Source organism: Bos indicus x Bos taurus, chromosome 3 (assembly GCF_003369695.1).
Source record: "Bos indicus x Bos taurus breed Angus x Brahman F1 hybrid chromosome 3, Bos_hybrid_MaternalHap_v2.0, whole genome shotgun sequence".
NCBI classification, from domain to species: domain Eukaryota; kingdom Metazoa; phylum Chordata; class Mammalia; order Artiodactyla; family Bovidae; genus Bos; species Bos indicus x Bos taurus.
The window spans coordinates 20671875-20687511 of NC_040078.1; the positions used below are offsets into that span (position 1 = coordinate 20671875).

The window sequence follows — 15637 nt, forward strand, 5'->3', positions numbered from 1 at the left end:
GCCACAATGTTAGGAATCTGAATTAAAATTCAGCATTTCTTTGGTCAGATTATAGCAGGGGGTGGCCCTATTTTGTGTTTGTCATAAAGAGGTTGTTATTAAATGGCTCTTCTTAAAACAGTCAACGTTTATCTAATATTTTATTCAATTAACAATATGAAAAGTCTGCTCTGTGCCAGGCAAGGCTTATGGTTCTCATAGCCACAGGTCCTCCTACCTCACACAGCACTTAACCTGAGTTCTGCTTTATATAATATGGGCTTCTCTGGTGACTCAGATGGTAAAGAATCTGCCTGCAACGCGGTTCGATCCCTGGGTGGAGAAGATTCCCCTGGAGGAGGGAATGGCTACTCACTTGCCTGGAGCATTCCATGGACAGAGGGACCTGGTGAGCTAGTCCATGGCATTGCAAAGAGCTGGACATCACTGAGCAACTAACACTTTCACTTTATGTGTTTTACTAAAGTGTAAGGCCTTTGATGCCTGGAATTATGTCTTGTACATTTTTGTGATCCCAATATCAATGAGCACAATGCGTTGTACACAGTGAAGTGAAGTGAAGTGAAGTCGCTCAGTTGTGTCCGACTCTGCGGCTCCACCAGGCTTCTCAGTCCATGGGATTTTCCAGGCAAGAGTAGTGAGTTGCCATTTCCTGCTCCAGGGGATCTTCCCGACCTAGGGATCGAACCTGGGCCTCCCGCATTGGAGGCGGACGCTTTACCCACTGAGCCACCAGGGAAGCCCATACAGTACACAGTAGGGACTCAATATTTGTGAATGAACTATGCGATAGCATAGTTGTTGTTAAAAGGCGTTACCAAAAAAGCACAACATAACTTGTTTTGATTGCGCTATCTAAAGTAGATATGTCAAGAGGGTATAATTGTTATGCAAGTAAACAAATATTGAGTGTTAATAGAGAAAAGCATGTTCACTACAGGAGTGAAGGAGAGAGAGTGCATAACTGGGTGGAGACTGATCTGGAAGAAGCGTTGTTAATTTTCCTCCGGTCAGTCCAGAATGATCGTGTAGGGTAACTAGAATTTCAGTCTTCTGGTTCTCTGAAAATTTTCATCTCTCTCACCTTTCTAGAACTACCCCGCCTCTTTCTGCTTCTTCCCAAAGGGCTGTGTCCAACTCACTACACCTTAAAGTCTCAAGAGTCCACCCAGTACCCATCTAACTCCGGCTCAAGAACTCTCCAGACCAGGGACTTTAGGAACACCCGCCAGGAAAACACGGGTTCAGGAGCGGGGCAAGCGCCAAACTGGTCGTAGCCTGGGGAGCGGCGCTCAGGGCGGGGCTGTTACGGGGCGGGGCCGGGCCGGGCCGGGCCGGGCGGGGCGGGGCGGGAGGAGGCTCGGGGGCCGCTTGAGTGTCACCACCAACCAGCTCCGGCCGGAAACTGGCGCTTGTTTCCGGCCGGACGGCCGAAAACCACCGATCCTGAACCAGCAGCCCGGAGTCCGAGTGGCGACCGAGTGTGGAGCAGGCAAAAAGCCACTGGGGAAGCCAGTCCAGATCAGTCCTGTCTGGCTCCAGCTCCTGATCCTGTGCGGAGCAGCAGCCGCGGTCTCAGTCTCAGCCAACGCCTCCGCCTCCATCGTCGACGGGGGAGGGGCCGGCCGGACCCCTGGGTCACAGCCGAGGAATGAGGAGAGGCAGCCGGGCCCCGCGCTCCGCCCCGGCCTAGGGCCTTGCCCAAGGAGCCGCGAGGGTAACGGAGCCCCCGCATTGTCACCCTCCCCCGTCTGTTCCCGCCCCTCCCGCCTCTTCAGACTCCCAAACTCTGACCCTCTGATCGCCACTGTCCCTCTTCTCCTTTCTGATTGTATTTCACCCGGAGCCGTGTCCTCTCGGCACCCGCTCCTCTCCCTGACTGTTCCTTGCTTGGTCCCAACCTTTCTCCCGTTACTCCTCCCTTTCACCTGAGTCCCACCTTCCCAGTCCCCCTTCCCGGTTCGTGGCCTCCCTTAGCTGTGCTGGGCAGTTTGGACGGTTCTCCTTGTCAGCTAGACTTTCGGGGAGGGATGGTGGAATTTTAAGGTGGCTAGGAGTGCCGGCTACTACTCTCATAGTACGATAAAGTTCATTTTAAAGTCTCAAAATGAGCAGAAACCAAACTGTTCTGCCATATCGATAGTTAAACTGAGGTGCGTCCAGTAATGGAGGAAGGGAGCGAAAAAGAAGTGTGTATATGAGAAAGAGAGTGATAGAAAGATAGATTGATTCTATGGCAGGCTTATGAACTTTGGGGGAAAAAAAAGTTGCCATGAGCCGATGGAAACTTTAGAAGCTGATGATGAGTAAGCCGGGGGCTGCGTGATCTCACTCCTCTTCTCATAATTACTAGGTTAACGGTGTGGCTCCGGTCGGGATGGAATGGGATTTGTTTACTGGGCCGGCGTATTTTTAGCTTGTCAGCTCACAAGGACCAGCGCTCTGAGTCTCTCTCTCCCCCTCTCTGTCTCTCTTCCTCTCTCTTTTTCTCACCCTTCTCTACCTCTGTGTTTAGTCTCTGGAACCTAGGTGGCTTCTCTGGGCACAATAAATATAAAAATTAAACTAAAATAGGTTTTATATAAGAGATTCTCCCCAACTCTTTAGGGAGTTTTCGTGAATGCAAAGGCAAAAATTAGTTGACTTGTAATTCATATATGTATAAAATACTTTCTATAAAATCAGAAACAGGTAATTGTTTAGTCTTTGACTTATCGTACTGTATATTTAGATGTTAGAGGACGCTGGAACCCTTTGTCTTTCAACCTATTTCTCAAGTGAAAAAGGACAGAGGGAAGAAGTAGTAGGAAGGTGGGTCCATAAGGGTAGCTAGTCTTAAATCTTTTAAAAACATTTTCTATACTACTTAACTTTAAAAGAGAGAAAATTTCCTTCCTAATAAATGAGGTTGCATTCTTGATGGAGAAGACAGTAGGGACTTATGCTGGGTGGCTAGGGAGAATCAGACTTGTAATTAAACATTTGCTGTGCATAATTTACAAATGAATACATTATGGGCAAACAATTATACTCTTTGTCCTCATTGTTTTTCCCAGCCTTTCTTTTAAAGGTTAATAACCAACCTGCTGTGCTAGTCTATTGATATTTTGAAGGCTGGACAGGACTGTAAAATAAATTGATGTTGTTCACGGGGAAGCCGAATACCAGTCTGTTCTAATTTCCACTAGCTACTCGGCATGCCTCGGAGCACCTCCCTAAGTTGGTGGCCAGTTACTTTGTACTTAGAGATTACAAATGAATACACATATTAGGTCATGCCAGGAGTAATTGAGAAGTTAAACGTACTGAAAAGATTTTCCAAAACTGAAATAGATTATTTTTCGATTTTTTCTGTTTTGGATTATCAGTACCTTTCTACCGATAATCATCCATTAACATGAATGAATAATTTAGAATTGAACAGATACCCACTTTGGACAGTATGCGTTGAAGCAGAAAGGAAAGAAGGAAAATAGTTTTCAAACTACTGTCATTTTTGTTGTTGTTTTTGCCTACTTTGACTTATCCCTTTCATTTAATGCCAAAGACTTCCTTGTGAAAAAAAAGTAAACCTTTGCCAAAGAAAGGTCTGTATACTGACTTGTATAAGGCAGGCTGACCAGTAATGGATGTTAATTATTGGTTGGACTTTGATGTAGTTATGTTGCCAGTAACTTGGAAATTTTCCTGATGCTTTTTTCCCTTAATCTCTTTCTTTGGGGCTCCTATTGAAAATGATTTAATTTGGAGGGTACTATCTAATTTTTCAAAATTACACACACTGTTCCAGAGTCTGTTGACTACCAATAATTGTTTTAATTTGTGAGTTAGTTGGTGCCATTATTAGTGATGATATCTGGCAAATTCAGCTTATATCTGTATTTAGCAACTTGCCCTAGTTGAACTACCTGTATTATTCCCAGGGTTGGGGTTAGGGGTGGAGATTGAAGGGGTGAATAAAATCCTATAAGTGTAGGGCAACCCAATAGCCCATCACTGTTTTTAGTTGTCAGAGGCTTTGTTTGGAATTTTGAGTTTCAATATACGTTACTAAGTGAATTATGATGGAATAACTCAGTATTAAAAATAAGTTTTCAGATTGTTATGGGGCCATTTGTTAAAGTTTTAGAGCTCCTGAATGTCTCAAGCATGCTAAGTATGCTGGAAGAGGACATTGTAAGGGAGCACTTTTTCTCCTTACCCCAGACACCCATCCCATCAGGGAAAAAATCCTGAAACAATGCTTTGAAGTGTGACTTCAGCAGTATCTTTCCTATGCAAGCTTAGGAGCTGTGGAATGGCAGCCTGGAATCCACTCAGCAGCCCCTGATAAGTGAGATAATTAAAATCTGTGTAACTAGAATGTAGATGGTATAACTAGAATATAGGTGCAGAACAGTTTTTTCATGAATGCCTGAAATTAGTTGATTTTTCAGTATGATACAAGAAGGAAGTTGATTTTTTTTAAAGTAATAAATCCTTACTGAATAATGATTGAACACTCCTGTGGATAAGACAGTCTCCAAGCTCCAGTGACAGGCTTTGGGGAGATACGAAAGATGTAAAAAACAGATGTTCTTGCCCTTGGGAGCAGGGTGATGTTGGGGAAGGCAGTACATAAATGAGAAAGCAGACTGTTATTATAAGATTTAACATTTAGGAAAAAGCATGTAAACAAAACCACGTTTAATGTGCTACAAATGGGATACGTGAAGACGAATGAGGTAAATTAGAGAAGATTTGAATCAGGAAAATTTGAAATGGACTTGGGAGGTTATGGATTAGAGTCATAATGATGCATGGTGTATGGAGTTAGGTGGATCTTGATTCAAATCGTGGCTCTACTGTGACCTTGGACAGTTTACTTCTCCATCTTTATTTATATAATATATGTGAGTAAGTAAGTGAAATAGTTATTTTGTGTTGGGAGTAAAAGGAAATAGATCTTCTGGGCAGAAAGTATAGAATGTACAGTGTGCAGTTATGGTATGAATGACTAAGTTGTGTTTGTGGGGAGAATAAATAAGAATGACTAGAGAAAATGTGGGTTGCTCAAGTCATGGGTAGAGCAGGCAAGAGGGTGGAGGGGACTCAGAGGCCAGACTCTGTTGGGTGTTGATGAAAGGGTCAATAGAGTCATTGTAGGTCCTTGAACAAAGGATGGATTTAGTGAGAAGTAGTGAGCCCTCTGGTCCAGGAACTCAAGGACAAGGAGGCAAGCGCCAATACACTGTGACTCCTTCTTTTCTGGAATATCCAGGCCTAAAGAGATCAGCCAGGAGATGTAAGATTCCTTGTAGAAGTCTTTGTATTCACACACCTTACTCACTCTATTGAACTCTGCTTGTTACTGTCTCACATTGTACCAGCCTGTGAGGCAGTCGTGCGTCTATGGTTGGATTCTCTTCAAGCTTATGGTAAGGACAGTATTGTGTTTCAAGTGCATTTGACTTTCAGTTATCTCTGCTATTGTAGGGAGCACTAGTTTAGGTAATTCAGAGCTTAAGAAATTTCTTGTTTTAAAAATCATACTTATTTTAGTGTTTGGGGATCATACTGATGGAATGAATTTGCATTTCTATTTCTAAACCTGAATTACCTGATAGGAAAATATACTGATAGTCAAGAACCATCAATCTTGAATTAAAAATTTTGCCTCAGAAATCCATAAAATGAACAGTCCATATGAGGATAATTAAGACTGGGCTACACTGAGTCTGTTAATGAAGACCGATTTCTTTTCAAATATCTGTGTGGGTCCAATGTGGCCTCTCAGCTGTCTGCTTTATTCCTAAGAGCGATTGGTAGAAGATGCCTATGTTGCATTCTGAATAAGTCTTTACTCACAATATCTGGAGAAGTCCTGTTGTATCAGACTGCATTGTTGAAGATTAAGCTGGCCTTTTCAAAGGATTTGAGCTTTGTATAGGCTCTGCCGGTATTAGCTCCTTTGAAATCTATTAGATTTTTTCCTCCTGAAGTAAACTTGTTGAAAATATGGCCAATTTAAGAAAAAAAGAGAAAAAGGAAGGCGACATGTCCATGCTTAAGAAGTAAACCAAAAAAAAAAAAAAAAAAAAAATCACACAGCTGTTCTTCCATCTTTGTTCTTTCATTTGACTTGTTTTCCTTCATCCTTGCCTACCCCAGCCTTCTCATAATCATTACCAAACTATGTGCTTGTGATGTCATGGGCAGAGGATTATTATTTACCACTGAAGTCAGGAGATTGTATTTCTAAGCTAAAATTCAGAGGTGGAAAAATCAGGCATTTTCATTTATGCAGTTTAGTTCAGGATTATTTGTAACTGTGTTTTTTAGAATTATGTCTTATACCTTAGACTATAAGAAATAGTTTTGCTTAGGAGAGACCACTAAACTATTATTTTTTGTGACTTGCTGTGAATTTGGTTCTATTAGGTGGTATGAAGGATCAGAAAAAATGACAGTTTTGTGCCCTTGAGGAATTTACAGTCCAGTTGGGAGTAAGGGGAATAGGAAGAGGTGAATACCTACTGAGCCTCTTTATGCCAGAGAAAATTTTAAAATATGAAAGTATATTACCAATTGGATAATACAGATCTCAAACCATAAGTATTTGGGGAGAAGAATACTCAGGTAATTATGAGTGATTTCACAGAGGAATTGTAGTTTACTCCAGATCTTTAGAAAATTGTATTAGGTGCAGGAAATGAAGATGAAGCAAATAACAAAAAAATTATTTCATTTTGGAGCTTGGAGAGATCAAGCAAAAACTTGGAAACAGGAATGTACTTGGGGTGTTCTTGGGGTGGTAATGAGACTGACCTGAGTTGCAGTGAATAGTCATAAAACAAAGATGGTTAGGTTGATTTGGAGCTGTGTTTATAGAGGGTCTTAAAAGTCAGGCTTATAAGTTTAGATTTTAAATAATGGAAAACAGCTAACCACTGAGAATTTTTTATAGGATCATAGTATGATGATAACAAAATTTGGCTTGGAGGGAAGGGAGGTGAGCACCTGGGGTGTATGAGGTGATGAGATCTGAACTAGGGTTGTGGAGGGGAAAGAGTGAAAAAAAGATTGTGAAGGGAAAATTGAAATCAGTGAGGACTGGATGTGGAAGATGAAGGAGAGTGATCCGTCAAACGTGACTATGGCGTTTTAAGCCTGGGTTTCTGAGATATTGACTGGAGTAAAGAAGTTGGGGAGGTTTCCTCATTTCTTAGGGAAATATGATGAGCTCAATTGGAAACGTTTTGAACTTAAAAAGTGGCAATGAAATGTCCAAATGAAAGCTGTTCCAGTTGTTAGAGATGAGCCTTAGCTTGTGGAGAGATGGGGGTAAATAATGCTTGAAAGTGTGGTTTTGGAGTTCATTAACATTGCTGTGATAGCTGTAGCCAAGAAAATGAATAAGCTCTCTGAAGACTAGAGTTTAGGGAAAGAGCAGAAGGCCACAGATTGTGGTACTGATAAGCACTACTGTTCTCTATTCTTCAGGCCATCTTAATCGAGTTTTTCCTTCTCCTTTCGTCTTTTCCATTCCTGTCTTCCCTACTCCATCAGTCCTTTGAATGTGTCTTACCTTGTGAGCACTGTCTTAGGCACTGAGGAAATAGATAAGTCAGACAAGTTCTCTGCCTACAGGGAGTTCGTGGGTCTAGTGGAAGACAGATGTGTCAATATATAGATGAAGTGAAGTGTGATTGATGTTGTGATAAAGGTATGTAGGGGGCAGTTCTGCCTTGGACGTTCAGAGGGTTGGAAAGTGCCTCCCAGAGGAGATGATATTTGAGCTGAGTCTTGAAAGATGAGTTAAGGATGTACCCTACAGATTAGAGAGAGAAGTACACTCAAGGCTGAGAAAACAGCATGAATAAATGCTTAAAGGAACGAAACAGCCAGACTTCTTCAGGTAACTTTTAAGTAGTTATTAATATTATAGTTGGAGGACAGGGTTGGAGGTCAGGGATGAGGCTGGAGAATTAGGTAAGGCTGATCATGGACAGTTTTATCTTGCGCTGCATGAAATGATAAGCCATTTAAGGGTTTTTAAACATTAAGTGATAAAGTTTCATGTTCTAGAAAGATTATTTTGTCAGTGGTATAGAGAGAGTAGATTGGAGAGGAACAGAGCAAAAGACTTTTGAAATAACTTACTAATACATTTTTTGTTGAGTGATCATGTTTGTAGAAATAGAATCAGAGAACAAGAGGGACTATTCCCCTTTCTTAGTCTCCCTCATTGATTTTCAGATGGAATACCTGAGATTTACTCCGGATCACAAAAGTAGTGAAGTGATGGCTTAGTCTGAAATTCAGTATTCATGGCTGTAATGTAGTGGGTGACTAATAAATATTAGCTCACCTCTCTAATTCCCTCACAAGTCCTGTTGCAGTGTTTGTTCCATTCTGCCACGCTGCATTGTGCTTGAAGACAGAAGGACTTCTGTCATTTCATTCCATCGTCCTTTATTCTAGTCGAGAGTGAGCAGTGGTATCTTCCCGGGTCTGACTGAGGAATATCTGCCCTAAGAGTGCCATGGGGATTTGGGGCTTTGGCCTGGGGCAGTTGGACGCCCTGGAGCGGAGTGACTAGGATGTTAGAATTCTTCAGTGATTCAAGTGATTCAGATGTGGAGGGATGTCAAGGTATTTGTTTTATTGTGTGTGCAGATGTATTTATCTCTCCTACTAAGTTCCCTTCTAGTTTTCTTTTAAACTTAGTTTTAAGCTGTATCAGTGAAACTTTGGTAAAAGAAATAAGTTATGATAAATTGGGTACCAGCAAAAAGTATATCTAAAAAAAAAAGATTTGTCATTATTCTTGGATTCTACCTCTTTCTTCCCCATGTTTTTAAAGTCATTGGGTTTTTGTGAAGGTAAATTGTTTGGGTTTAAAGTGCAATGTAAGAATTTGGATTTTGTGTTTTAAGTCTTTTTTTTGCTGGAGAAGAACAGAATAGGATAGAGGACATCTTAGCGGTCCTTAGGTTCCCCTGGGGAAAGCTGGAACATGAGGGGGATGTGGAAGGATGGATATCTTCCATTGACAAGCCTTCATCAAAACTGATTTATGAGTTCCTTACTCCTTCCTCTGGGCTCTGTCAACATCTTCTCTAGAGAAAGGCCTTGGATTGGAGACTGTCCACTTCAGCAGAGCTGCCAATTCTTAATTCTTTCTCAAGTGGGCAAGGGTACATTTTGTTTTTGTTTGTGAGTGTTTGGGGGAGGGGTGGAGAGAGAGGAGGCACAGAATAGCCACTCATAGTGAGTCTTTATCTGAATTCCTATGTAACTGGAAGTTTCCTTGGCTTTGTTTTAGGGGAGATGACTTGGTTACGCAGGCATTTAAGTTACGTGGGAAGGTGGTTCTCATTCCCTTCAGTTATCTGATCTAGGATGGCAATAAATACTTCTTTCTTGTCCATATTTGTCAGCCTCCGCCCACTGCCCCCCCCCCGCCCCCCACTATGCTCTCAGTGCTTTTTGTGCACACTGGGTGAGGGATATGAAGGATCCTCTTCAGTCTAAAACGGAGCTTGTCAAGTGTTCTCTGGAAGTTTAGGGGAACCTAAACCAGCTCCTGATTACTCTTGTGTTAATGACTCCCCTATTCTTCCAGTCTCCGGGCCCTTTCTTAATTTAAACACTTTGAATAATAAGATATTTTAAATATTTTGGAAAGTTCAGGGGGAAAAACCCTGACATAATTTTGAGCCCACAACCCAGATTTAGTGGATATTAACATTTTGTCAGGTTTATTTTAGATTTCTTGCTGTTTTTTAAGATATAAACTGTTAAGTATTAGATATAGCCAAAGTCCTACTCTGCATCCTTATCCCCTTCCTCTTTCCTGGGAAATGAATACTGGCCTAAATTGGTATGTATCATTGCATTTTATGTTTTATACTTTAAAAAAAATGTGTAATGTAGGCACAAGCAACATATAGTTTTATTTTGAAATCATAAATAAAAATCAGAATCAGGTATTTTTTGCAACCCTCTCTCTCAGTGCTGTTTTTCAGAACTATTTACATGTAGATCTAGTTCATTTAATCACCTGATCTTTAAGCCTGTTTCCTCCACTGCCCTCCCCACTTGTCTTGTGAAATAGTCTTACCATCAAAGTCCCAGTTTAAACCCTATCTTCCATGAAAACTTTCCTGATTTTTCTCCTCCTGCAAGCTGTAATCTTTCCTATTTCTAAAGCCGCCTATCATTTTATTGATGCTGATCTGGTCGTAGTTGTGTATTTTTGTATTTTAGTTTATTTATGCCCTTGGCTTGCCTCTTTTATACTGTGAGCTCCTTGAAAGGAGATAAGTAGTTTCTTTTATCTTTGTATCCCTCATATTTACTTGCCACAGAAACATAAACATATTAGGCATTTAGTCACTTAGTGACTAAATGGTTAATTAATGAATAAAACAATAAAAACAGTCCTCTGAGTTGGTGAGCTGTGTAATTATGAGCAATATAATGTGGCCTTTATGAAAAATAAAGCTTATAAAGAAACATCCAGCACTGTAAATTATATAAAAATGTACATAAATGTTGAGTGCATTTAAGACTGACTTCCTATAGAAGATGAGAGCAAACATTCCTGAGAAATGAAATGAAAATTGATTGGTGATATCATCCCAATGAGGAAACTCCTGGGAATTGATCCTGATGGCATTTGAGGCAGTGTACTTCTGTGGCCAGACTCATTTCACTAGCTATCAAATTCTGCTATTGTCATCAAGGCCTTGACACCTTCCCTGGAGATTTACATTGGTGGTGAGAAAAAGCAGCCTATCTGTTCACTTAATAAATACTGCTGAGAAACAGGAATTCTTTGGTCTCTGAAAAAGAAGGCCTAATAAATGTACACATTTGTGTGTATATGTACATATACTTTTAACAGCACCATTTTTATCGATGAGACCAGATTGTATCTCGGCAAAATATTCTTAAGCTTTTAATTCTGGAATGTGTAGTACCAACATAACATTGTTTAGGCCTCACCAAAACCCTTCCCTCCCCTGCCAGGAAGAAATTAAATGTTAAGTTGAACTATAATGAAATTGCAATTTTATAGATAAAATAAGTCATACATCACCAATGGTTATTCTTTAAACTTATGTTTAGGTTGTTATGTTTAATGGTTATTGTGTTAAATGGTTATTGCTTAATCTTGTATTTAATGGTCATTGCTTAAACTGTGGTTAAACTTAATAGGTCAGGTCTTGATTTCCTGTTGGGGTTCTGAAGAACATTATCACAGACCTTTTTGAAGTGAATAATTCCAACTCTATTTATAATTCTAAAATGCACTTTTGAACTTTACAACAGATTTTCTTTTTGTAGTTATCTTTAGCTCCGATTTTGGATAAAATGTTCTTATTTCTCAGCAGACATTTAGTATATTGAGGAAGGTTGTGGGCGAGTGTGTGAATGTTTTAGGGCATACAACCTCACCTCAGGAAAATGAGCCTGAGATGAAAACTCTTGCCGTCAGTAGCTGTAATACATGTAATTGATTGAATTGATTTTAATGAGCTTACAATCTTTGAGTAAATGATTCCCCCACTATCATTTCCTGCCACCCTCTCATGTCTCTTCTCTAGTCTTGATAAGGGAGATCTGGGGTGGTGGGGAAAACCATGGAAGAAAAAACTTCTTGTCACCATTGACTTTATCTGGAGACTTAAAAGGGAAGAGTGTAAGAGCCCTAACTCCTAGCACCAGATTCCTACCTGTGGTTCCCCCAACAGTTCTTAGGTTAAAAGGGAAGAGGAATGCGGATGTCAGGGGAAAGAGCAAAGAAACAGTGTAGATAGCGGGAGTTAACAGATATCATAGAATAGGACTGAGGAACAGAAATGGGGGGAAAGGGATATGCATACAGATTTAACAGGTTCTGTTTCCTCCTGTCATCCCAAACCTGGCTTAGAATTCTTTATAAACCTTGTACCTTAACTATACCAAAGGTATATTGAGGAGGCCACATCAGCTTTGAAAGTATCATCTTTGTGTTCTAAAATCATTCTTTGAAAAGTCAGGTCATTTTAAATGAGGTGGTCTACTAGTGCCTTTTGAATCATTAATAACTGACTTCAAAGGAAAAGAATTCATCTGAGGCTTTAGAACTTTGTCTTGATATTTACATGAAGATAGTCCCATGTGAGGAACTGAGGCAAGATAATGGGAACATATAATAATGCTAACAAAAATATTTTAGGTAGTATGCTCTCATTTCTTTTAAAAACTTTCCTGCTCTTTTGAGTTCCTTTGTGAGTATTTGGTTTCATCATTGAACTGGGAGCTCACCTGGCTGAGTGTGTAGACTCTTCATTTTCTGAAAATTTCCCTTAGTACTAGGGGCAAGATTATCTAATATGAGGAATACTTGGTCCCTGTTTACTGACCGGGGATAAAGACTTCCCAGACTCCTCAGAATTCTGAAAATAGAATTTGAGAGTTAGACTTAAGATTTGCTGCACCCTAACTACTTTGGCTGCCTGAAGTAAATTCTAGCTATTTGACACGAGGTAACCTCTCATTTTAACATTAAGGTCCTTCTGTCACACTTGTAATTTTTTGTAGTATTCTAGTTCATTATGGAAATTAAGATTGAAAAAAGTCATCTGTGCAGACTTTCCTTGATGTTTGCTTCCTGGCTGAGATGATAAATTCCTTTTTACTGAACACGTGTTGTGTACTGGAATTTGGACAAGATGCTCTAAGGAGATGCCAAGGTTTTGTTACCTACTAAATAAACTAAACAAGTATTAGGAGAATTGGCTCCTTGGGAATTTATATTCTGGGTTAAAATAGGATGCAAACACAGAGACACATTTTTAGAAAAAAGAAAAACAGACTGTGTAGTATTATGTATAATCTCACATAGTATTTTAGAATGGAAAAGGAATTTACATATTGTCATTTTCTGGGTGAGGAAAATGAGGCCCAGAATATTTAAATGACTTGTTCAAGGTAGTTACCATCACCAACAAACATTTTATTGGCTATCTGCCCTCTGAAATGGAGAAGGCAATGGCACCCCACTCCAGTACTCTTGCCTGGAAAATCCCACGGACAGAGGAGGCTCGTAGGCTGCAGTCCATGGGGTTGCTGGGAGTCGGACACGAGTCAGCGACTTCACTTTCACTTTTCACTTTCATGCATTGGAGAAGGAAATGGCAACCCACTCCAGTGTTCTTGCCTGGAGAATCCCAGGATGGGGGAGTCTGGTGGGCTGCAGTCTATGGGGTCACACAGAGTTGGACACGACTGAAGCGACTTAGCAGCAGCAGCAGCCCTTTGAAAAGTTAGGCCTCAGGTATAGAAAAATTAAAGTCATCAAGAACTTAATAATTAGTTATGAAGACTGAATGTTTGCATAAAAAGAAAACTAGTAATACAAAGTCATGGGTATTAAGTCTCAATACCCATGACGTTACATATGTTCTCCAACCCATGGTTTTGAAGATAAAATAGTCCTTCCCCCTGCTTGTAGGTAGGTTGCTTTGGTTACAAACTGTAGGTGAAGTAGGCTCAAAGGCTGCATTAGTCTTTCTGGGGTAAAGGGATAGAGATATATAGTTATACAGAAGTTTAGAGAGAGTGGATAAGGGAACATTTGTACCCTTAGTATAATCTAGGCCTTGGAGAAGAGAGAAGACTGGGTAAGTGGAGAGGGGAACATTCAAGGAATGAGAACAGGGAGCTGAGCCTGTCTTGTTTGAGGGGCAGAACAAGTAGACTCAGTGTTTCATCTAGGAGAGCAATGAGATTAATAAAGTTGGAGAGTTAGATGAATTGGAGAGGACCTTAAATCCCATGTAGAGGATTTCAGTTTATCTTTACAATGAAAAATCCTTGAGCAGGGAATTATATATGTAAATTAGTATTTTTGGGAAATTGTTTCAGCCATGTGGTGTGAAATGGAAGGAGAGAGAGCAGTTAGAAGACTGTTCAATTCTGGGAAAGGAGTCTTTACAGGGATGATGGGAATGGAGAAAAAGGAGAGATTCAAGTGATTTGAAGAAAACTAAACACCATTTGGTAACTGCTTTTATAGGAAAGAGGTAGATAAGAACAATGCACATGTTTTTAATCTGGGTTATAGCAGTAGGGGAGCTGGGTTTGTGTGGTTTCTAATACATTTATTCTCCAAAGGAATGCCTTGGTGGAAAAAAGCACTGAGTCTAGCCCAACATTCAGATCGTACTGAGTACAGAGTTTAAGTAACTGGTTTGCATGCCTTGTAAGTAGTGGAACTTGGTGTAGAGCCCATGCTTTTGACTGTTGTCCAGTGCTATTTCTATTATATACAGCTTACGAGGAGGTGGGTCAAGTGGTTAAATCACAGAGCCTGGAAGTGAAATGGGAAGTTGAAGACCACATTATGATGAGGTTTAACCACAAGCTGTTTCAGTTCCACATACGTTTTCCTTGTATTTAGGCTCTAAATGTGTATAGTTCTCTCAGGCTCACAGTGTTACAATGACCTGGGTTTCTTAGAACTATCTTCTGAGTTTCACTTCCTCACAGTCAAGGAAATAAATTTCCTTTAGATTTTGGACTTAATTGCATATACTCTCTGACCCCCAATGTTTGAAGATAAAATAGTCCTTTCCCGTGCTTATAGGTAGGTTGCTTTGCTTACAAACTATAGATGAAATAACCTCAAAGGCCACCTTAGTCTTTTTGGAGTAATGGGAGGAGGAGAGTTTTGGACCTGGATCTTTCAAGCTTATTTACTCTGTCAGCAGTTACGAACAGTTTCCTCACACAGATCTTATTACTAAAAAAGGGCTGTAAATTGTATGGATCAATATGGTATTTTTGCTAATGGTATGTTTTTAGAGAATCAAATGGCCTTGTGAAAAATCATTTATATTTTGTTTTTAAATATGTAGTCAGGTATATTTAAGGTGTGACTCTTTCTTATACTTTTTTTCCTTTCCTTTGCTTTCCCCCTTCTACCAGGCTTTTACCCAATGTGGTAACAGATACCTGCAGACTCAAAATAGCATTTTCTGGATCAGCTAACACATACTATATATCTATTGTAAGGGTCTGGCACTGTTAGATAATTTCATTAGCCAAGATTGAATATTTCTAGATTTTATGCTAAGTCCCTGCTAGCCACTGTATTCCAACGTTTGGCTTCTACAATTCTTATCCTATCTTAATCTTTGCCATGACTCTTCTTTTATAACTTTTTTTCTTATGTCATTTTATTTATTTATTATTTAGGCTGTGCTGGGTCTTCGTTGCTGCTTTCCTCCAGTTGCAGAGAGCAGGGTCTCCTCTTTAGCTGCAGTGCGCAGGCTTCTCAGTGCGGTAGCTTCTCAATGCAGTGGCTTCTCTTGTTGCAGAGCATGGGCTCTAGGGCATGCAGGCTTCAGTAGTTGTGGCACGTGGCCTCAGTACTTGTGGCTCCCAGGCTCTAGAGCACAGGCTCAGTAGTTGTGGTGCATGGGCTTGGTTGCTCCACAGTACGTGGGATTTTCCCGGATCGGGATCTGTCTTGTATTCTACATTGGCAGGCAGATTACTGACCCCTTCTTTTTTTTAAAAAAAAAAAAAAAAAAAAAAGGAAGCCCTCCTTTTATAACTTTTGCCCTGGCTAGGGAATAAAGGGGAGAAAACTTTCCTGTTT

The 15637-nt window shown here is 40.3% G+C and overlaps 1 protein-coding gene and 1 non-coding gene across 2 annotated transcripts in view; one reads left to right on the forward strand and one right to left on the reverse strand.

Annotated features, from left to right (window-relative positions):
- Window positions 1-667: 667 nt before the first annotated feature.
- On the reverse strand, window positions 668-739 carry TRNAW-CCA. Its single transcript has one exon. It is a non-coding gene; the product is annotated as a tRNA-Trp (tRNA).
- Window positions 740-1402: 663 nt separating this feature from the next.
- Window positions 1403-15637, forward strand: part of OTUD7B (OTU deubiquitinase 7B) — a 59989-nt gene continuing 45754 nt past the window's right edge. Inside the window, exon 1 of the mRNA XM_027534760.1 lies at window positions 1403-1717. The gene's annotated coding sequence lies outside the window, so the exon portion shown is untranslated. The remainder of the gene's footprint in view (window positions 1718-15637) is intronic.